We start from the raw sequence: 22,444 nt of genomic DNA, 5'->3' as shown, positions 1-22,444 counted from the left end.
AGAGCATTAAGGGACTGGAGCATTTATGGAAGAAATACTTTACTGTGAGGGTGGTGAGGCACTGGCACAGGTCACCCAGAGAAGCTGCGGATGCCCAGACAGTGAGTGTTCGAGGCCAGGCTGGATGGGACATTGAGCAACCTCGTCCAGTTGGAACATATCCCTGCCCATGGCAGGGGGGGAAAGAGATGATCTTTAAGGTCCCTTCCAACCTGAACCATTCTATGATTCCATGATTCTGTTTCTCTCACTGAAATATAAATAACAAGCTAAGAGAGCTGGGCCTGTTCAGTCTTAAAGAGATGACTGAGAAGGGACCTCATCAATGTCTATGAGTATCTGAAGGGAGGTGTCAAGATGATGTTTCCAGGGTCTTCTCAGTGGTGCCAAGCAAAAGGAGAAGAGGCAACAGGAAGAAACTGAGGCACAGGAAGTTCCACCTGAACAAGAGGAAGAACTTTTTTTACTGTGTTTGGTGACCGAGCACTGGAACAGATTGGCCAAGAAGACTGTGAGTCTCCCTGACTGGAGATATTCAAGGACAGTCTGGATGCAAACCTGTGCAATGTGCTCTAGGATGATCCTGCATCAGTAGGGAGGTTGGATCACATGACCCACTGTGGTCCCTTCCAACCCTGTGATTCTGTGATTTCAGCCTCCCTTTTGAAAATCAGCAGTGTTGTACAGAAAAAGGCTACCCACTCCTGCAATCGAAAGGCCTTGCACAGACCTTAGAAAGGCTCATTGCAAATTGGTGACCTACTTAAGGAGATCTATAAAGTGTATTACGATTGTAATCGTGGATCCCTTGTCAGAAGGTCACAAGTTATCCCTCTACACAGTGCAATTGCTATATTTCAAATACCTATCAGGAAGAATTTTACTCAAGGAGGTATGTGTCGTTTTGGAGTCGTACCAAATAAAGCAGCAATTGTAACATTACTGTCCTCTAAAGAAAAAAAAAACAAAACCCACACAGACATTCCACACACCTGCATCCATTAAAGATAATCCAAAATGACATTTTCTTGAAGAAGTCTGTGCTGTGGGAATTGCAAGTGCAGTAGTCACATCATAATTTCCCTCGGAAGGAAGTGGGATACATACATCAAATTTCCAAACTATTACAGCCTGTGATTGCAATATCCAAAATCCAAGGGAATGACATTTTAGATTACACACACAGCTCCAACGAGCTTTAGCTGAGACACCATGTCCAGTATAAAAATCTGTGGTGTGCTGGAAACAAGAACGGCTGTTCTCTGGATACTCCGGATAAGCCATCTACTACAGGATTACAGACCAGCATTGTGTACCCCCAGATAGACTTCACATTAAAAAAAATCATTCAGGATAGAATCCCAGAGTCTTTTGTAAATGCAGGGAAAAAAAAGGAAGGAGACAAAAAAACCCAAAAAATCAAACCAAAAATGCAAAAGAACACAGCAACAAAAGTGGCAAGTAAGGATTCACATTACATAGCACATATGGGTAAAAAACCTGCAGCATATATCTTGCTGAAACAAAAACACTCAAACAAAAAAAACCTGTGCCCTTTGAAGTGAGTGGTGGGAATTTGCACCATTTCGAAATCACAATGTTTCAGTCAGTAACACACATGCAAAGGCAGAGTGAAAGGAGTTAACGTGATCTCCGAAACTCTCCTCAACTGTCTCCATCAGTGAAATGTGTTAAGAAAGACAGCTACAAAGGGTGCTTCTTTTTTCCTTCCTCCAGCAGTCTTTGGAACAGAAAAAAATAAAAATAAAAAAATAAATAAAATAAAATAAAATAAAATAAAATAAAATAAAATAAAATAAAATAAAATAAAATAAAATGGGGGCGGGAGGGAAGGAAAGAAAAAAAACGAGAAAAAAATCCAGAGAGCTATTGAAAATCTCCTTACAGGGTCAGCTGTCACTGGAATGCATTTGAGTATTCAAGGTATCCACCCATGCAGAACATCAAAAACTGGGCTTGGGTCCCGCCCCTATTCTCACGGGCTGAAGCCAAGGCTTGCTTTGCGACACTGAAGAGGGAGGCAGTGCAGTGCCTCTGCAGGGCTGTAAACAGAGACCCACCGACCAAACAGAACATGGGCGCTGCTTCTGCTTAAGGCTTCACTCATTTCCTGGCGTCCTCCAACACAACACACCGGCTTTATCACTAAAAAAACAGACAACAGCTCAGCAGCTCCCAGTGCTGGGCTCTTCTGAGCTAAATTCCCCATCTAACCTAGGCCCGCCCAAAGTTAGGCAGCTAACATGCCCCTTACTCCTTGCTTCAAGGAAAATCTTGACATCCCCAAGTACGCTGCAAACAGCATTTCTGCAACACAGTGAAGCTTCTCTTCCTCACTGTGACCACAGTGAAAAAAAATCTCATTAAGGCAGGCTTGGGATCAGCAACTTCAGAATGGAAAAAGCCTGCTACAACAAATAAGCAAGGACCAGCACTGACTCTGATAAAACATGTGGTTGCTCAACACATCTGAAACTGTAGTTCTGTTTTGGTGTTGGACTACTAAACAAGCAACTCAGTTAAAATTTTAAAACTGCAGGCCCATGCACAAGTTATTGTCCATTACTGCATCTACCAAAAAAGAATCAGAAAATAAATAGGGAGAGTCTTTCCAGCAAGGGAATTAAAAAAAAATACAACTCTATGCATCAGCACCATTTCACAAACAAAACCTATGTATGCACACACACAGACATACAGATGTAGGTATGTATGTTCTGGGTATAGGTACAATTCTTAGATTGCACCTGCACCCAAAATTCTTTTTCACTTCCCTGAGTTTGACAAAAAAAATCAGAACAGTGTCTGTTCCCCAAATCATGGTATTTATGTGTCTATGTATGTGCCTGCACATAGTACAGATGCTCTAAGACTGCATTAGTCAGAACATTCCTATCCCCTGAACTTTAAACAGTGTTCACTGATGCAGTGCCCTCACCTCTGTAAGTAGATTCATGCTTCCCAGGGGGTGGGAAAGGGACTTACTGTAAAAACTTATATACACTGCATGGAATGACTCTTACAAACAATTACTTGCCTTTGGTAAAAACCACTAAGAGTCTTACCCAAAGGGGCCAGGTTTAGACTAGACCACTTTTAGAACAGTGCTGTGCAACGCTGGCACCTTTGAGCAGGACTTTGCAGCAGGGCAATTCATGGCTTAATTTTTTAGCACTACTTCTACAAAAGCACAGAAAGTCCTATTTCACTTCATTTTAACTTTGCATTGCTGTAAGAAAACACTCATATTGGTCCTTTGTATTTATGACACTTTGCTCAAACTTTCAGAAACGCATAGCGCTGTTCCAGAGTTCAAAATCAATTACTTTACCTGATATAAATCAATGCAACTGCAATCAAATCAGTAAAGCTCTTACAATTAATAGTAGCAAAGCTATAATCCAACCTACTCAAAACACTGTGCATAATATTTCAAAGCTGTTCCCTGACAGGTACCCACTGCAATGAATAGGAGTTGTGCTACAGGCCTCTGAAGCATTAGGTTTGTAGCCACTGAAATAATTCCTGTGTAATTACTCACATGTTGACCAACGTGCTTTAAAAAAATAATTTTCAAAAATCCTGGCAGAGTGAGCACTAATGGATGCTCTGTAAAGGTTTAGTACTCTTAGGCATTTAAATGAAATCTACAACTTCATATTGCCTAACTTGGACAGCTGCCAAACTCTTCTTGCTTTCTTCAGAATGGTGTATATTTCTCGACCCTTGAAACTGAAAGCTGTCAAGCCTCAAACAAAAGTGTATTGATTTTAATTTTTGACTGTTTTCATGAACACATTTTAGAAGTGTACACAGATTTCAACTCTTCATCTGTGTTCGTTGCTTTGTTCAGCCCGAAATGCCACGTCTGGAAAAGATGTTACAAAACGATTACTAGAAACTTGATGTTGAAGCAGGGGAATGTTTTTGAAAAGATACCACATTTGAGATTCTAGAGCTTCTTCTCAGAAGATACCACAAGTGAGATCCCTGGAGCATCCTCCCCTCACAGGGAAGCCAACAGAAGTGCTCCATTGACTACAGTGGGAACTCCCATCACAGATGCAGTTGTTACCTCCTCAGATAGGAATGGGCCTGAAGAAGTAGAGATGAAAAGTTCAAAAAGGGAAGGGGAAAAAAAAAAAAAAAAAAGACTCAGCCAGAGGAAAACAGAGGTTTCAGGCACGCTGGAAAAAATCCCATACTCAGCACCACTTAGAAAGTAAAAGTGTGGTCCAGAACACTATTAAAATGACGTTTCCATTGCCTGAAAAGACTAGCTACCTTGCTATAGTTACAGATGCTTGGTGCAATGACTGGTAAAAACATCTGCCTTACAGGCAAAATCAGAAGGCTCTCTGAAAAGGCTGCTGAAGTAAAAGCTGTAGTGTCAAGGTGTCCTTAGAGAAATTGTCTTAAAAATGAACACATAGCTTACAGCCAGGAATTTCAGACTGCACTGTAAAGATTATCTAGTGAGGAACGTAAAGCAAGCATTACACTGCTAACCTGGAGCCAAAAACAGGCAATGAGATAACGTCCTAGATAGAACCACATCACAGATTTGAGTAGGAAGTAGTTTCCTTGTCATTGAAGGAGGCAAGAATTAAAAGTAGATGCTTAAAAGCAAAGTTCTTCTACTTCATCAGCCTGCTGTGGGAGCTTGCACTGCCAGTAGGCACTAGGATGAGATCAGGGAGTGCTGGAGCATCTCAACACCTACAGAAATAGGACATATTCACATGCATCCCAAATAGGGATTAAAGAGCCTGACATTAAGTGCTGGTGAGGATCGTGACAAACATTTGGCAAGCAGGCATGACCCCAAGAGATGAGGCAGTCAGAGACCAGCACGTCACACCACCTTACTGGGACAGGTACACTCCTACAAATACACCAGTGCATACTGAACTCCTACAAATGATAATTTCTAGCTCTTCATCCTGCAACTGAAAGCACTGACTAAAGACATAGCAGAGACTGAAGTGTGGATGTACACTCAGAATTTGGCATCATGGTGCATTTCCCATATTCCCATCCCAGCAGGAGGGCATCCATGGAATGCAAAAAGGACCAGCAGGGAAGAAATGGATGTCCATAAACACCTCTCCAGAATGTCAATGCTCACCAAGTACATCCCACCCCAATAAGCATCCCATTATAAGGGGAAGAAAAAAACTTATTTTGCAGGGCTGTCCTGATTGTTTCAGTCTTGTCCTCAACAACACATCAATATTGTGATGTCTAGCTCTCAGATTATCACCACTCCAAAAAAAATTATTTTTTGAGTTGTTCTTCCAAACCTCTTGTGATGTGCAAGAAGTCTCTAGGGAATAAAAAATTTTATCAGAATCACTCCAATCGCAGCACTGGGCTGTTTCTACAACCACTAAGCAACATAATCACAACAGGAAAAAAAAAAAAAAAGGAACTTATTTAAGGCATAGAAATCCTTGTGCCCATCCTCCATGCTTTAGCTTTTCCCTGATCCATTCTTGCTCCGTGAATTCCATCTCTTTCATCAATCTTTAACCCATCCTTTATACCGTGTCATGCGTTAAATAGCTTCCTAGTCAATCTACACCAGTCCCAACACTATTAGTATTAAAATTAATAATAAATCACCCATTCCTGGGACTTCTCCATTTACAAAGACTTCCTGCCCCCGTGTGCATGAATAAATGTGTTGATGATGCATCCACTCATGCTCTGAATGTGAAAACCCTGATGGCAGCATCAGGCCCTCCAGCTGAGTGCTGCCCAAAGCTAAAGGTCATGCATATTCCTCTCCAGTCCTGGCCAATAATTCGCTCTACCTGCCTCTAAATATTTATTTTTCTAACAGCCCTACAACGCTGTTGTAGGGCTGTTAGAAAGACACCCAGCTCACCAGTCAGCCAGCTGGATGTGTGTGCCTGCATATTCACCTACAAACCTGCTTGCACTTCCCTCCCAGATAGCAAAGAGCTCCGGCTTCATGTTTGCACCAGCAGGCACAGGGCAATTTGCTTTCTGTTTTAGGAGGAAAAAAGCCTTTTCTGCAATTAATGCTTGGATAGGCAAGCTGAGTACCTCAGCCATATCACCCCCGAGTGGGACGAATGACGTGGTCTCCATGGCATCCCAACCTGTGGGATACACAGCCAAGCAAACAAATGAGGGGGGTGGAGGGATGGACGCGACAGGGCTCAGGGACAAACCCAAATATTCTAGGCTGAGACATAAACTACTTAATCTCAGGAGGGCACCAAGAAACTGAAACACCAGCTCCTGCTTTTGTCACAAAAAAACATCTCCGTGAGGACTTGGTAGCCTCAACTTAACAAATTCCAATAAAATCTCACTGCCCCACAAAGCAGCACTCGATGTTTTCACTGTCATCAATCTACACTGCTATTTATCTTGTTCTGGGATTCAATGCAAAACTAAATATACCTTCTCCTAACTACCTCAGGAAGAAAAAGGAAAACACATATTTATTTAAGAACAGAAATTATATGGAACTCACAGATCAAGACTAGCTTTATAAAAACTTCACTCCTTTTGGAAATAAACACACCATAGATTTGTATCCACTTTATTTTTTGCTAGCAGGTAACAAGACAACAGTCACTTTATAGTAAATCAAGCCTAAATAAGGAAAAAGTACTCTTAAAGTACTCTTAAAGAGCAGGAACACAAGCAGGCTCAACCACAACAACAGGGACTGACTCTTTTTCTCTCAGAACAATTTAATCTTTAGGAAAAAAATACAGCTTTACCATGGAGCCCTAACCTGAACTTTGTCACCCAACATTGGCATGGATCTTAAGTGACGACTGCAGACTTTTTGACAGCAGCCCATTTTAACCTGCAACACCTGGTTTACTCCCATGAAAAACTCCATAGAAGAATTTTTCCTAATGAATGCACAGTAGAAGCCTGTTCGTATTGCAAACCCCTGGAAATGATGATAAATGAGCTCTACAAAGCACATGCTACTACTCAATACCAAGCAGGCAGCATTGGCTGCACTCTTAAGAGGCAGCATTCCACAATGAAAATGGAATTCATTTCTTTTCAACTCCAGGGAAGATTTCTTCTTGGTCAGCTTTGAAAATTTTGATCCTGCACTCTGGAGTAATCAGTGCTATAATACAGAGAGAAACAGCAGCCAGCAGACTACCTAGCTGCCTTGTATCAAGAAACAGATGGCATTTTCACCCTTTTTCTTGCATCTCAGCCTCCCTCTAAGCAGCTGGCTGCCTGGAACCAGAACTGTGAGAGTGGAAATGGCAATAACTCCTAAGAAGTGATCTAAACAGGAAAGTAAATAAAATAGACATGGGTTGTTTTGGCTCAAGCGATAATGAACACTACAGTTGACAAGCAGACAACAATACATTGCTGTTGGCCAAAATACGAGTTGTTTTAACCACCGCAGAGAACAATCTCATGCCTATCAGGAAAAGGAGAGAAAGAGAGCCTCTTTTCCTACCTCACCATCCCTCAAGCAAAACTAAACATCCGCCTGTCTATGGGGGAAAGGGTGAGGGGGGAAAAAAAAACAACTACACATATTGGAGGTCAGCGCTACTTCCATGGACAACTCTGGATGCAAAGCTGCTGATCAAACTCAGTCCTTGAAGGCAATCCCCCGAATACCCAGGGCACATCTCTGGGGTAGTGTAGCTACATCTTCATTAGCCCTAAGAGGCACCAGCTGGAGGTAGGCTCCTTAAATTGGGCAACAGGGCTGCTCGCTGGCTGATGGCAGGGGGGAAACCATCAGCCTTACAACCGTACTTCCAAGTTATGCAGTCAAAAGATGACTGCAAAGGGAGCACAAATAAATAATTAAGGGAGCAAATAAACAAAGGGTTAAAAGGAAAAAGGCATTAAAAATGCAATTTTCGTCGTTCAGCCATACACATCGGCCCTTGCTCAAAACAAACGCCAGTCCTATAGTGTTAGGAGCCAGCGAACGCAGCCTCACAGGCAGGCGGTGGGGAGCTCTGCACATCCCTACCTCCACCGTACGTTTCGCTCTCCGGCTGCACGGGAAGGCGAAGCTCGCATCTACCTGTAACCCGCGGCTGCTGGATGCAGACCTCTACCCTACCCTCTCGTGTCCACGCACAGGCAGCCCCCAACGCACACCCCAATTCGGCAACATCCCCCCACTCATGCCCCCTGATATCCAAGAAAGCAATTGCTTCTCGAGGCACCCTTCAGCAATTAAACAGCAATACAGATCCACGAAGGAATGGGCATGAAGACTGGGGAAGGGGGGAAGAAGGGGGGAGACTGAGGAAACATCATGAAACTCAGGAATTCCTCAGTATAACACCAGCAAACCCCGCGGTCCAACGTGGTGCCTTTCAAAAACAAATAACAAGAAACAAAAAAAAAAAAAAAAAAAAAAAAAAACCCCAAGAGAGAGCAAGAACAAAACCTACCAGGTCCCCTCCATCTCCTCACTGCCTTTGCCACCCTAGCTGTCCCCAGCCAAACCAGGCTGGAGCCTACAAGGCATTTTCAAACAAGATGCACACCCCTTGTCTCCACTGCCCCCCAGCATGCAGCCCCAGAGAGATGCTCCCCCGTTACCTGGAGGATCCAGCCCCCCTGAAGCCAAACTATCCTTATTATAGCATAATTCAATCCAAGCGTGCGCCCAGCGCGGCCGGCACCCTTCAGCCCAAGGCAACCGGGCAAGGGTGCAACCGAGGGCCAGGCAAGGGCTGCTGAGCATCCATCCGCTGGTTAGTTACCTTTAGTCACCTCCGGCTCCTGAGATGCGAGTCCCCATCAGATCCTCAATAACCTGCAGCAGGGAGCTGCTGCCACAATCCAGCCATTAAAACCAGGGGTGGGAGTAGGAAGCAGACCTGGCCACAGTACCAAAGCCCCCAGCCAGAAGCAAAAGGGGGGGATGAGAAGCACGGAACGTCCCTCAAGCAAGGAAAAATTGGGGAAAGAAAAAAAAAAAAAAAAAGAGGAAAAAAAAAGGAAAAAATAGAAAGAAGTAAAGTCTCTCCTTTTCAGCCGTGTTCTTCTGCTACAGAAGCTTCCTCCCGGAGAATGAGGGTGTGTGGGGATGGGGGAGGCGATCGCTCCCTCTTCTTCCCCGCTGTCGCCGACCCCTCTGGACGAAAGCCCCGCTCCGATTTACCTCCTCCAGGTGGGCAACTTCAGAGCAAGGTGATGTCTCCGGAGCCGGCACCACCAGCCAGGCGATTCGGATGCGGCAGAGTCATTGCCTGTGCTGCTGCTGCCGCTGCTGCCGCTGCTGCTGCTGCTGCTGGGGAAGAACAGCCGCTGCCGAAGAGACCACCAAAAAAAAAAAAAAAAAAAAAAGGAGAGAAATCGTCCACCATCCCCCTTTCTCTCTCTCCCCTCCAGCACCAGCCGCTCTTCGCATCCGCTCCCCTGCCCGCGGCCCCTCGCTCCGCCGGGGCTGGGGGACACAAAGACGCCCGCGCAGAGGGAGGCGGGTGGTCCTCAGCCCCTCGCGCTCCGCAGACACCCTGGATCCTTCCTCCTCTTCCTCCTCCTCCCGCTGCGGAGACCGCCAGCCCCGGCGCGGCGCGGCTCGGCGCGGCTCGGCGCGGGCGGGCGGGCGGAGGGGGCGGCTCCGCGGGCGCGGAGGGGGCGGCTGGGCGGGCGCGCCCCGCGCGGTGCTCAGCGGGCGCGGGGGGGGCGCATGGCCGCCCCGCCGGCTCGGCACGGCTCGGCTCGGCACAGCGCACACGCACCGCACACGGGCAGGGCGCTCCGGGGACCCGCGGCACCCGCGTCTCCCGGAGGACCGGGCCGGGAGCGGGGAACGGAGCCCGAGGAGGAGGCGGCGGCGGGCTGCGCGGCGCTGCTGCCCTGCCCGGCGGCGGCCGCACGGAGCCGGGCGGGCGGCGAGCCGAGGGGCGGGGGAGCGCCGAGGGCCCGGATCTGGGTTGCGCGGACGCGGGCTCCACCTAGCAGCCGGCCGGCACCGCACCGCACCGCGCCCGCACTGCCCCGCAGCCGTCCCTTAGCCCGCACCCTCTGCAACCCGGCCCCCCGCCCGCCACCACCTGCCCCGCACCCCCTCCCGAAGGGATCCCGCACCGCCCGATTGGACACTGTGCCCGTGGCTCCCCTGCCTGGCAGCCAATCGCAGCCTCCATACAGGGCACGGACCCACTCCACACTGGATCTCCCATGTCCCGATTGGCCGCTTGGACTTCTGTCCCCATCCAAACAGCCAATTGCAGCCTGCCTTTCCGGCACAGATCCATCACCCGTGTGGTTCTCTCACCCTCGATTGGGTGCTCTGCCCTCTGCTCCCCTCCCAGGAAGCCAATTGCAGCCTGTATTTCCAGTACAGACCCATTCCCCACTAGATTCCCCAGCTCACTATTGGCCTGTGAGCCTGCTGTCCCTAGCCAAGCAGCCCATCAGAGCCTGCCTCCTGGTCAAGGCTAGTCTCCCTGCTGTCCAGCACGGGGTTGAGGCTCAGCGCAGCCTGGCATCAGCTGGGGCCAGGAAGACACACTCCGTCTTTGCCCTGGCACCCCCAGGAAGTGGGAAACATGAACCCCTTCATCTCCTGAGAGTCAGAAACCTCGAGGAAAGAGGACAAGAAGCCTGCCTCTGTGTTAACATTTGTAATCTTAAATGCTTACATGGGACCTCCAGCAATAACGGTGCTTGGCTGGAACATGATAACCACTTTGCTCACAAACCAAATTGTTTGCTTGCTTTTAGTTTTTATGGGAAGGACCTAAACAAATCGAACTTTTTTAACAACAAAACAACCAAAAAGGAAGAAAGTTGTAGTTTTCTTATTGCCTGAGTGCTGACACAGGCAACATGCCACACTATCCCAGTAACCAGACCTATTTGGGGAGATGCTAATGCACCCCCAGCTTTGGCTGTAGACAGGAGAGCTGGAAGAGACCAAATGAAGAGCCTCCTGGTCCAGCCCGATGGGAGATCCACTCAGTTTATTATCCTGCTCAGCTTTTTCCTTAACAAGCTCTTAAGTATCCTTGATGATGGAGACCTTGCAAGGCCATCCTTTTAAATGGGATAAGGGAATTGAGTAATCTTGTTTGTTAACTTGGACCATGAGTCAGGAAGATGCTCACACATGTTCCTAGCTGAATTGTTAGTTAGACCGACACAGAAATAAGTATTTAAGGTTAAGAATTGCTATTCTGGATGCATTGATGTGCAGTGGAAAATTAGTACCAATAAACATAAGTGCTGTTTTCCCAATAATAAAATCAGGGCCCATTCATTGACACTGCAAAAATAAAGGAAGAATATCGGCTGTGGTCAGGGAAGGGAAATCTTCAATTTTTAACAGATCTGTCTCAACCATTTCCATTTCCAGTAGATGTCTGCAAAGTCCTGTTAGAGAACACCTGTCCTTTCCTACATGGCTGCAGAATAGCCCCACATGTCCAAGTGAATGATGCACAGTCTTCTACAATCATTTACTTAAAAAAAGTAGATTTCAAAGCAATTAAAAAGCCATTGTGCTTTGGACCTTGCATTTGGCTTACCAAAATTATTCTCCCCAGTGGAGAAAGCCCCTGGAGAATCTGTTGGTCCATCTTTGGCAAAGTCCTTTTTGTAACAGCCTTTCTTCAAGCGTCTGCATGGAGGGGAAAACCAAAAAAAAAAAAACAAACCCAAAACAAACAAGCAAAACAACAACAAAAAAAAAAAAAAAAAAAAAAAAAAAACAAAAAAAAAACACCACAAAACCAACCAACCAACCCTACCCCCCAAGAAAACCCAAACCAAACTAGCAAAACCACCAAATCTTTAATACTGCTTCTGCTGGGATGCTCAGAGATATGAGATATGAGATATGAGATATGAGATACTTCAATATACAATTACCTGTCTGATGATTTCACCATTCACCACACATGCTCCGGGAATGAAACAAAGCCCTACAAGTTGAAATTAGATTTCCTCTATATCTTTAAGCTCTGTTGTAATGCAGAAGTGAGAATGAAATCAATGTTTAGTCAGTGAGTAAAGAAAAGACAAAAATCCACTAAGCTAAAAGTGTGGTGGTGTGAGTTTTTCCCCTCTCATAGCATTCCATATAATGAAGATGGAAAAAACCCGATAAATTGTGTGGGGAGGCAAGGAAGAGCTTCAGAATGCCACCAGCCTGTTGCGCTATTGGTGCTTTCTAAAATCATGTCTTGGGCTTAATGCTGTGAGTCAGCCCAGAAAAACTTAGACACAGAATAGTTGCAGAAGGTTGTGCAGTTGTCTCTAGAGGCAACAGCAAGATTATTCCCCAAAGGATATTTTCCCAGTACTTTGTCCAGCAAAACTTGAAATGTGTCCAGGGATAAGGTTTCCACCAATTCCCTTGAGTGATTACTCCCCAGTCTCATATATCTCACCGTTTGGAAGATTTTCCTGCTGTTCAGCCTACATTTTTGCATTTCTTAATTTCATACTATTACTTGTGGTTATGGCCCAGATTAATCAAAGTACTTCAATGCATGCTTAAATTTAGGTATGTGCTCAAGCGCCACTGAAATCACGTACGTTGGTGTTTTGCAGGGCTGATGGATCTGCACATGTGTTTTAGCACTGTGCTGAACTGTGACCATGCATCATGCAAAATAATTATCCTTCTCTTACATATTTTTAAGCCATTATCCTTCCCTTGCTTAATTATTGATTAGATAAGCTATATATTTAAGCTACTTAATCTCTCCTTGTGTATCAGTCTTTCCAAGAGTCTGCTAATTTTTCTTTTTTGGATCTGAATTCCCTGAAACTCTTCCGTGTTTTGTAAGGACGGGTAATGAGGTATTGCAATTTAATGACATATCCCAGGTGTGATTACATAAAGAGCAGTTATTCTGTGCAGTTGGAGGATATAACTTACCTTCACCAGCATCCCCAAAGCACATTGATTTGTTGTGCTGCTCTATCATTTTGTAAGACTCTATAATCTACTCCTATTCTTTTCCATATCCATCACTCTGGCATTCAGGTATTTTTTACTTGCAGAGGCAGACAGCCTTTAGGCCTTGAAATTCAGTGCAGTGTTTTACACTAGGAAACCTGCAACAGAACCAAATCGCAACCTTAGAGGTTTCCAGAACACTTTCTTCCATGGGAAAAAAAAAATCCATTTCAAGTTGTATTATTTGAATCTGTTCACCCAGGGTTTTGGGTTCCCAATCAATTTACTTCTGGAGGATTTGTCACATACCACCCTAGCACTGTGGTGTCTGCATCATTTGTTGCTCATTTTTCTGTTATCCCCCAGGTAGATATGGAGCTTTAATGATAATTTCATTATTTTACAATGGTTTAAAAGTAGGTTTAGTGAACTGTAATTGACTGTGATTCTGATTCTTTTCTCCTTTTTTTTTTTTCTGAAGATGTGTCCTATTTGCTTTCTCTTTTTCTCTCATATTTCCATTAACTTCCATAAACATCTGTCACTGAGCCATTACATTCTGTAATGAATTACGTTGTTCTCAAAGATGCACGTCATCTGGGCCAATTCACAGATACACATTTCTGTTTTCAGGACTGTTACCAGTTGCCTACACAAAACATATGATGTTTTCTTTACTTCATGATCAAATATTATGTTTGGTTTTCACCCTTTTTTTCCCAATCTGAAGAATTGTCGTTACAAAACTACATGAATTTTTAAAAACAAATGCTGTGGAATGATACAAATAAACATCACGGACTTCCTGCTACAAATCCAGCAAAACTAAGCTTATCTCTGATAAACCCACATTTCCATCATAAAATTCCAACAATTCAAGCTCACCAATTTCTTTAACAACTAATGATAGATAGATAGATAGATAGATAGATAGATAGATAGATAGATAGATAGATATACAGACAGACAGATAGATGGTAACACTGAATTAGACCTCAACAGACTCCACATTCTGAGTTTTCTTCTTCCTCATCATTATCTCCTCTGCAATCCTGGTTTGGGAAAGCACTGTGAGATCCCTCCCTGCCAGGGAAGCACCTCATGTTTTTGCATGCTGATTATTCCCACGCTCGTTTTTAGGCACAAACCTCAGTGGGATTGCTTGCACTGGGCTCAAGCAAAATTCCAAAATAAGGAGTAGTTCAAGAGCAGAAATCAGCAACAAGGCTCACACTTAATCTGACTTTTGTAGTCTCTCTTAATCTGTACCTTCCTCTTAATTTTGACACCATTTTTCTAGGTATGAGAATAACCTCAAAAAATAACAAAATACCCCCCTTCCATATTACATAGAAAATGCAACTAACAATTATTTAATTTTGAAAGCATGGGCTGTCAAAAAATGCTTTCCACTTAAGAGATGGTTTAAGTCATAGCACACTGGCCAACCATAGCAGGTTTGCAGTGCCTTGGCACCAACAGGAGAGAAAAGGAGAGAAAGCACCATGGGATGTCTGGTCCCTAACCTTTAGCTAACATGTTTCCTTGCAGCCTGTTCATGCCCAATGCCTGGTGCAGCAGAAGATGGGTTGTCAGTGTCTCAATGACAGTGTGCTGCTTTCAGCTAGGGTAGTTAATTTTGGGCACAGAGGCTGTTATTGGTCTGTGTTTTGGATTTTTGCTGAACACAGCGATGATAATCTAAAGATGGTTTTGTTATTGCTGAGCAGGGCTTGTACAGAGCCAAGGCCTCTTCTCTTGTGTGGACTGCCACGCTGGCAGGGAGGCTGGGGATGGAGACACAGGAGATTGGGAGGAGACACAGCCAGGCCAGGTGACCGGAACTGACCAAAGGGCTATTCCAGACCATGTGGCATCATGCTCAGTATATAGAGTGGGGAGAAGAAGGAGGAAGGAGGGGCGTTTGGAGGGATGGTGTTTTTCTCCCCAAGTCACCATTAGGTGTGCTGGGGCCCTGCTCTCTTGGAGATGACTGAACATCTTCCTGCCCATGGGAAGCTCTGAATTAATTCCTTGTTTTGCTTTGCCTGAGTGAGCTGCTTTTGCTTTCCCTATTAAACCGTCTTTATCTCAGCCCACGGGTTTTCTAGCTTTTGCTGTTCCAACTCTCTCACCAATCTTGCTGGTGGGGGAGTGAGTGAGCTGTTGCACGGGGCTTTGTTGATGGCTGAGGTAAACCATGATGAACAGAAATATCCTGATTTTCTTTTGGTATTCCTGCTCTTTTGGTGGGCGTCAGTGCTGTTTCAGTGCTTCCTGAAGCGTAGGCAGTAGGGACATGGAAGGACTTGGATAGCTGCTCAAGATAGAGTGTTGCCCTGAAAAGTGTAGTATTTAGTCCAGCTGGGAAGGCTGTGCAGGCCCACTGTGGAAGACTGGTGATGACTGGTTGACTGGTGGCTTAGACATGAATTGCAAAATGGCCATGCATAAAAGCTATCTGAACTGTTGACACAAATGTGTCTGTAGTCGAGGTAATAAGGCAATTAGACACAAAAATCATTAATAATTTAGCTTAATTGAAACCTAACAGTACAGACTTCCTCTATGATTCCAAGTTATTTCAACTGTTTGGAAAGCATGACCTGTCTCTGTTGTTCTAGTACATATGTAATGTGGGAGAAAATAAAAATTGTCACTAGAATTTCACTTTAAAGAACTTGTGTTACTTTTTTTTTCTCATTAATTTGAACCCGTGAATTCTCAGAGCTAGCTCTGATTCTATTTTCAAATAAAAGCTCTTTTTGTGTGTGAATAAATTAGGCTGTAAGATGTAACTGGCTGTTGTAGAGCGGGGGTGGGACTTTGATGTAGAAGTCATGTTAAAGCAGATGGGTGTGCTGAGCATGCTTCAGCCAGGCTAAATGGGAAGAGCAATTAAATGCTCTTCCACACAGTTATTGCTGAAACAACAGGAAGCAGAAATAGCAGAGTAAATAAACTGTGCCATCAGAGAGATTTCCCTGGAATGACAGCACATTTGGAAGCAAAGGGGTTTGTTGGTTGCAGCTGCTTGTAGAAGTCAGAAAAGTTCAGGGAAACCAGGAAAAAACCCAATAAACAGCAAAACCAATGGCTTGGTTCAAAAGGATAAGGAGCAGAATGATATTTAGGACCAAAAAGGTCAGCAGTAATTTCTGGGCTGCTTGTTGATATAGTCTTGTAGTATTCAGGAAAGTCAGATGTTCTTTGTAACAAACAACCCAACAACACACACATACTCGGTGCCCATACTCCTGAGGAAACCAATGGACTGACCTTAATCTATAGGGCACTTGAAGACATATGTTGCATGCTGCATCTTAGCATAACTCCACCAGCCAGGATCATGAAGCCTTTACACACTGCAAGAAACCAACACGTCCTGTGAGGAAGAGTGGCAAATCCACCACTAGCACCCCTCACAGCGTTACCATGAAGAATGAATTATACTGATGTCTAGAAGGTAAGGTTCCAGTTCACATTGCTTGCTGGGCTTGAGAGAAATTTGAGCTACTGGGAGAAATGTTGAATCAGCCCTGGGGACTGCTGGGCATGGCGATTTTGCAGTACTCTTAACCATCTATCCTGTAATGCTCATATCATCTGTAAACACTTACCTATCTCCTGGCAAGCAGGCTTAGAGACAAAAAACCAAGGGAAAATACCACTCTTGTTGCAACACTGTGGGAGGATTTAAAGCCATTTGGGAAACAAAAGTAGGAAATGATCACAGCTAAGAAATTGGTGGTTTAAAGGTACTCTCTGAGGACTTTGACTGCCGTGGTATAAATTTAGTATTCATGGTATTAATGGAAAAATTCTAAACTGAATAGGAAATTAACTTTCTTACTTCAGGTTATGCTGCAGTGGTAAAGTGATCCTAATTATTTTTAAGACTAAATGCTATTGCTAGGGGTAAATCAGGTTCCAAAAAGAAAGAAATCAAGAATACAAAGACAGATTTTGATGATTTCAAATAATAAAACCAGGTAGAATGGTTTGTATCAAATACAACAGAAAATCCCTTCAGTGAAACATGCATAAGGTTAAGTCTTGAGCGGATGCCTCATGCCTACAATTTAATGAATAAAAAACATAAATCAAATAAGACTGGGTCAAAACATAGACAAAGGGATTATACCGAAAATCAGGGCTTTAAGAAATGGGTGGTTGTGGAGAGACATGCAATTGATCTTTTTGGTCTTCTACATGACCTTATTGCCTCCTGGACTCCGTTTCAGAAGTCAGTGGAATGATTTTTTTTTTAAGTTCAGTTTTCTTTTAACTCATATCAGCAGTCACTGAAATAATGGCTTTTTTTACCCCCTACTGTACAGTTGATTGGCACGTCCTTGTTACACACATTCATTTTATAAATCTTTTAATGCTTCCTCTGATTGAGTCACAGGAAAATGATCCAAGACAAATGGGCGATCTGATCTTCAGATAGTTAGCACAGTGCCTGGCAGCTGAAGAGAAAGCAAACAAAACACCAAAATGTACCAGCAGAGGCACCCAACAACTTGGAAGAGATGATTGAAATGCAGAAAGGGCCAGTGGACTCACACCTGAGGGCTGTGTGAAATGCTGAGTAGCATTACCAAGGTACTGATACCATAACAGTGCAAAAAGGGTGACAGTTCCAGGTAGTCTTGAATGCTCCTAAGCATCGCTACATATGTACCCAATTAATTTTGTGCTCATTAGGGCTGTAGAGGAAAAGGGACTTGCTGAGACAAATTCTGAAAGGGAAAGAGCAAGCAAGATGTACCTAATGTCTTTCATGAAGGATAACAGGATGGACTATAAAACGTTATCAACCAGCACAAAAGAAAAGGGGGTCAGGGACCTCACCTATTCAGCCAAATGGAAATCTGACAGCAATCAATAGCTGGAGCAGATTTCAAAAGAGGTTTTCAGGGGCATAATCTCAGCAGAGGCCAGTGGGAATTGTGCTCCTAAATCCCTTACACACTAATCCCTACTTTTGCATGGCTATAAAGAAAAATAACAAAAATGTGGCGAGGACTGTAGGCAGCCTGATATTAGCACGTGTAAAATGTGTAATGGTGGCATCTCTTCAAGCTTGAACTCACCACTTGGTAGCTTTGGCTGAGCAGGAGTTTATTATTCATAACTCTAAAATTCACCCCATCTCATTTCATCGTCTAAACTGTACAATGAATAAATCAAGTATGCATTTTAAGAAGATTTCCACATTAAGCCAGACATCCTAATGTATAGGACATACCACCCCAATTAGTATACACAACAGCTTCTCGGTGAGCCAAGATGAGAGCAGCATAGTGATTTGGAAAATATGAATATCATTATGCTGAAGAGATGCTTAGAGCAGTAGGTAGGGAAAAAGGTTCAAGCACTGGAATTGCTTTTCAGATGTGACCCTCAATATATTTTGGAGATTTGTATCCAGTGCCAGGCCCCTGTAAATTGACTGGCAAATTGATGTGTCCTGGATCACCAGGCTCTTTCACAGGACACAGCTAAGCTCCTAAATACCATTAACATTAATAGAATTCTAAGTCTGATTTTCCAAACAAACTGCTATGGGAATTTTGCCTTTCATTCATATTTTGTTCTCTTCAGTGCTCCAAATTGTGGAGAATTGCAGTCTATGAAGATATCTGGAGGAAAAAACAGAAGTAGCAACTTTCTGTTCCAGCACTCAACCACTGAGTTACAAATGAGTTGGAAATAGTGTCAGTTCTGTCTTCAAAGCAAAACCAGGCAGTTGCCATCAGGTTCCTACCTCTTAAGAGGACAGCTGCCTCTTTAAACTGAGGACAATCTGCCATTGAGCTCAGTCCTCAGCTAACTTCAGCTGACGTGTCTGCAGTGGTCTGAGCTCAGAACACCAATATGCACAGAGCTCCCAGTTACCTGTGTTATCCAGAGCACCCTTTTCCTCAGGTACATCTCACTCAGTTTCAACTTGTTCAAATGATCTGTGCAAGGACTGCATTACAGCTGTTTTTTGCAGCGTTGCTTACCTGGTGCCACATTCTTGTTTGTGACATTTTCTGGGCACTAGATGGCCTGAATGTGGCAGTGGAGAGCATCATCAAATATGATGCAAACAGCAAAATACTTACTTTGTGGTGGTCGATCCAGAATGCCCATCATAAATTTAAATCTAGATTAAAAGTTAAAAGCCTTATGCTTTTTGGAACAGTGACACAGAATGGCCTTTTTAAACAAAGCCCATAAAATTCTTTGTAGCTTATGTCTATTTACATGTTGAAGATTGCAAGCTTTTTTTTACAAAGGAGGGAGAAATCTTCTCTCCCTGTGAAGTTTGTGATGAGTCTAAGGGCAATGTAACATTACTGGCCCCTACATTGCTCTCTTTCATGTCAAAATATGACTGGACTGTGATGTATGCGTTTTCTGTTGTTTTGGTTTTTGTTTGGTTTATTTGGTTTTGTTGTTTTTGTTGATGGATTTTTGGTTGGTTTTTCATTATTTTATTTTTGTTTGGTTTACTGTTTGGTTTTGTTCAGGTTCCCCATGTTTTTTCTTTTATTTGGTGGGGTTTTTTTACTTTTAATTAGTTCCACTCTTTGCCTTGTTGGCTCTGTTAAATACTAGCTGTCCGCACTCACGCTTTTCTGTATTTAAGGTCTTGGACTAAGGATTCCTGCTAGGACAGCTGACCTTATTGATGAGCTAGTTGAGGTGTTATTTTTTTTCTTTAATGTGTCTGTCCCTCGAGCTTGGAGGGTTCAAAACAATGGTGTTGCATGCTCCTCGGTGCTTTTCCAAGGACTGACATACAGCTGGATATTCTGTTGCTTGGCTTTGTGACCAAACACCTGCAGACTGCTGGCTTTTCTTTTGCTGACCTTGAGCATCCCCCTCTGACAAATTCCTGAGTGTCATTTACACCTTTGAAGAAAAGCATATTTGCTTTAATGCATGTATTGAAAGGGAAGGGTCACCCCTAAAGAAATAAAGCTGTTTTTTTTTCAAGGAGGGCAGTAAGATGCAGCCTTTCCCGTGGGGACCCTTGTTTGCCTCTTTCCTATCCCAGGCCTGTGTATCTCAGCCCCTGGGCTAAACAGAGGCTGAAGCAGAATAGTCCATTCAGGCTGCAGAGCTGATCCTGAATGTAGAAGTTGGAGGGAATGGAATGGCCGAGGCAGAAACCTGCATTTCAGCTCTTCAGGCCATATCTGTACCTAGCTGACCTTCATGCATCGTTTTCCTGTACAAAGAGTATTGGGCAAGGAGGGGCCACCCGCTTCATCAAGCTGGATCTCATTGTGTGGCAGACACCTACATCTCAATGGTCATCAAAACCAGCCAGGGTTTTACCTGTAGTATATAAATGCTAATCATGAGTGTATATTTCTAGAGATGTGTTAGCAATATCTAGAGGGCACTGTTACTGCTGCAGTTGTCTGGTTTTCTGCCATACCATCCAGGTTTTTAGGGGAACCAATTCAAATCCAGCGATCAATGAGTTTTGGATGCAATTATCATGTTTTATATTTGGTTTTGGGAAGGTGCATGATTTATGTTTCTGATGTGCACAATATTGGTTTATACTTGGTTTATATTTATTTATTTATTTATTTTTGGTTATATTGGTTTTCCCAATAATTTTTGAAGTAATTGCAATTATGCTTTCTGTGTCATCGCCAGTCATGTGTGTTTGCATTATGCTGCATTCTGTGTGGCATTTTCAAGAAGTGGACAAGCAGTGTCCATGATGATACAGTCTCCTTCCTTTCTAAGGCCACCATGCTGGATCTACTAGCATGTGTCTTATGGCTATTAGCAGCCAAAAAAATATCTCAAGGGGATTTTTATGCATCAGTATTTCTCACTCGGACTAAGACTGCAACAAGTCCTCTATTACTATCCTATTGTGATGAAGCCACTTGTGTTTTGTGGCTCTTGTAGAATGCATGCTGCCCGATTTGACAGCCTTTTAGCCTGCACCTTTAAAAAATCTCTAGCTGTATTGTTATGATCATAAACTGAACTGCTAATAGTCTCCAAATGCTGACTGCAATTCTTATGCTCTGTACTTTCTTCCTTCTATCTTCCTTTTATCATTGCCTGTACAAAGAGCCCATTCCTTTGCAGCCGTAATTAAGCTCTCAGTTTCTCTTTCCAGTCCTTCTCTGACAGCAATTATCATGTCTATTTTTTGTAGTTGCTGAAGCTGTCAATCCACAATGCTTCCCAAGAGCCATGTTCAGGTTCACAGGAGCAGGAAGCAAGCACAGAAGAAAGTCCCAGAAGTCGGTCATCATTTTAAAGATAAGGTCTGATCAGGGAGACACGGCTGCTTAGTTGCAGAAGATTTAAAAGCAGCATATGGTTCATGTTCTGGATATAAACAGCTTACACACACACCCTGCCACCACACACGTGCTCCAGCTGTCCCTCTGAGCACACATTGCAACAACAGCACAAGCACTCATGGTATTTTTCCCCAAGTACTCTTTCACCCGTTTTAATTTCAGGAACTTTCTCAATTACATGTGGAGGGTTTTTTTTTTCACAGTTAGTAACTATTTCTGGATTTCTACTGCACAATCTGATGCTGTTTCTCCCCTGAGGCCATTTAGAGGTTGAGCACCCATAAAAACAGCCCTGGTAAAGCCAGGTGAGGCTGCAGCCCAGCACCCCATGGGTTTCTTCTGTGTCTGGCTCCATCTAGCACCGTGACTCCCAAAAACTACCATCTCCTCTCAAGTCAAGTTTGACCCATAGCAAGAGTACTAAACTACTTGCTCATTTATCATAGGGAAGCTGCCCCATAGCTTTCGTCACCTTTGTCATTCTCCTCTGAATTTTTCATCATATTTTGTTTGCAGGTGAAGGAGTCTGAGTAGCATGCAGTGTTAAAAATCGGGATGAACTTTGGGGTTGTATTGGGGTTTAACAGTATTTTCTATTCTCTATCTGCTCTGTAAAACCTCCTATGATTTTACTCAGCATTGTCCAGGATTAAGCTGGTCTTTTCATGGTCTTGCTCCTGACAGTTACAGCCAGCTTAGAGCTCATATTGTTCACTTGAGTCTTGGATTGCTTTTTCTGAGGTGCATCACCTTAATCTGTTTCCAGTAGGTTTCACCTGCCATTTTATTACCTAGCCTCTCCACCTTCAAAAAAATTTTGGTAAATCTTTGGTCAGCCCTTGTTTTCACTAGCTTGACCAACTTCTTTGTTTTGTTGGGACCTTTTCATTTTAACAATTGGTCCTTTTTTAGACATTCACTTACAGAGAATGCAGAACAATTTGCAGACGAGGTTGATTGCACTGGCAGGGTTTTACTGAAAAATAAAACAGAGATACTCATTGACTGAAGCTATCCAAATAAAACATGAATGACTTCTAATGAAAAGAGCAGGCAAAACAGCACTTTGAGGTCTCAGCAACAACATTTTTCTCAGTATGGGTTGTGAGGTAGCCAGAGCAAGTAAGGTTCCTTGAGTCATTTACTAATTTAGCACCTTAAGATACATATTTTCAAGTTT

The 22,444-nt window shown here is 43.6% G+C and overlaps 1 protein-coding gene and 1 long non-coding RNA gene across 5 annotated transcripts in view; both read right to left on the bottom strand.

Moving 5' to 3' along the window:
• ADGRL3 (adhesion G protein-coupled receptor L3) overlaps positions 1–9,572 on the bottom strand; it is a 492,473-nt gene extending 482,901 nt beyond the window's left edge. For 2 of the 4 annotated variants that reach the window (XM_069012991.1, XM_069012990.1), the window contains exon 1: positions 8,775–9,572. The gene's annotated coding sequence lies outside the window, so the exon portion shown is untranslated. Of the gene's footprint in view, positions 1–7,498; positions 7,787–8,774 lie in introns of those variants that run through there. The other 2 variants (XM_069012994.1, XM_069012997.1) reach the window with 2 other exon arrangements.
• A 1,093-nt stretch (positions 9,573–10,665) lies between these two features.
• LOC138108978 (uncharacterized) lies at positions 10,666–16,292 on the bottom strand. Its single transcript, XR_011150173.1, has 5 exons — positions 16,208–16,292; positions 13,502–13,577; positions 12,908–13,086; positions 11,893–11,945; positions 10,666–11,641 (listed from the first exon to the last, which is right to left on the bottom strand). It is a non-coding gene; the product is annotated as an uncharacterized lncRNA (long non-coding RNA).
• Positions 16,293–22,444: the final 6,152 nt, after the last annotated feature.

The sequence above is a fragment of the Aphelocoma coerulescens genome, chromosome 4 (assembly GCF_041296385.1).
Source record: "Aphelocoma coerulescens isolate FSJ_1873_10779 chromosome 4, UR_Acoe_1.0, whole genome shotgun sequence".
Taxonomy (NCBI): Eukaryota; Metazoa; Chordata; class Aves; order Passeriformes; family Corvidae; genus Aphelocoma; species Aphelocoma coerulescens.
This window is presented reverse-complemented; position numbering and strand designations above follow the sequence as displayed.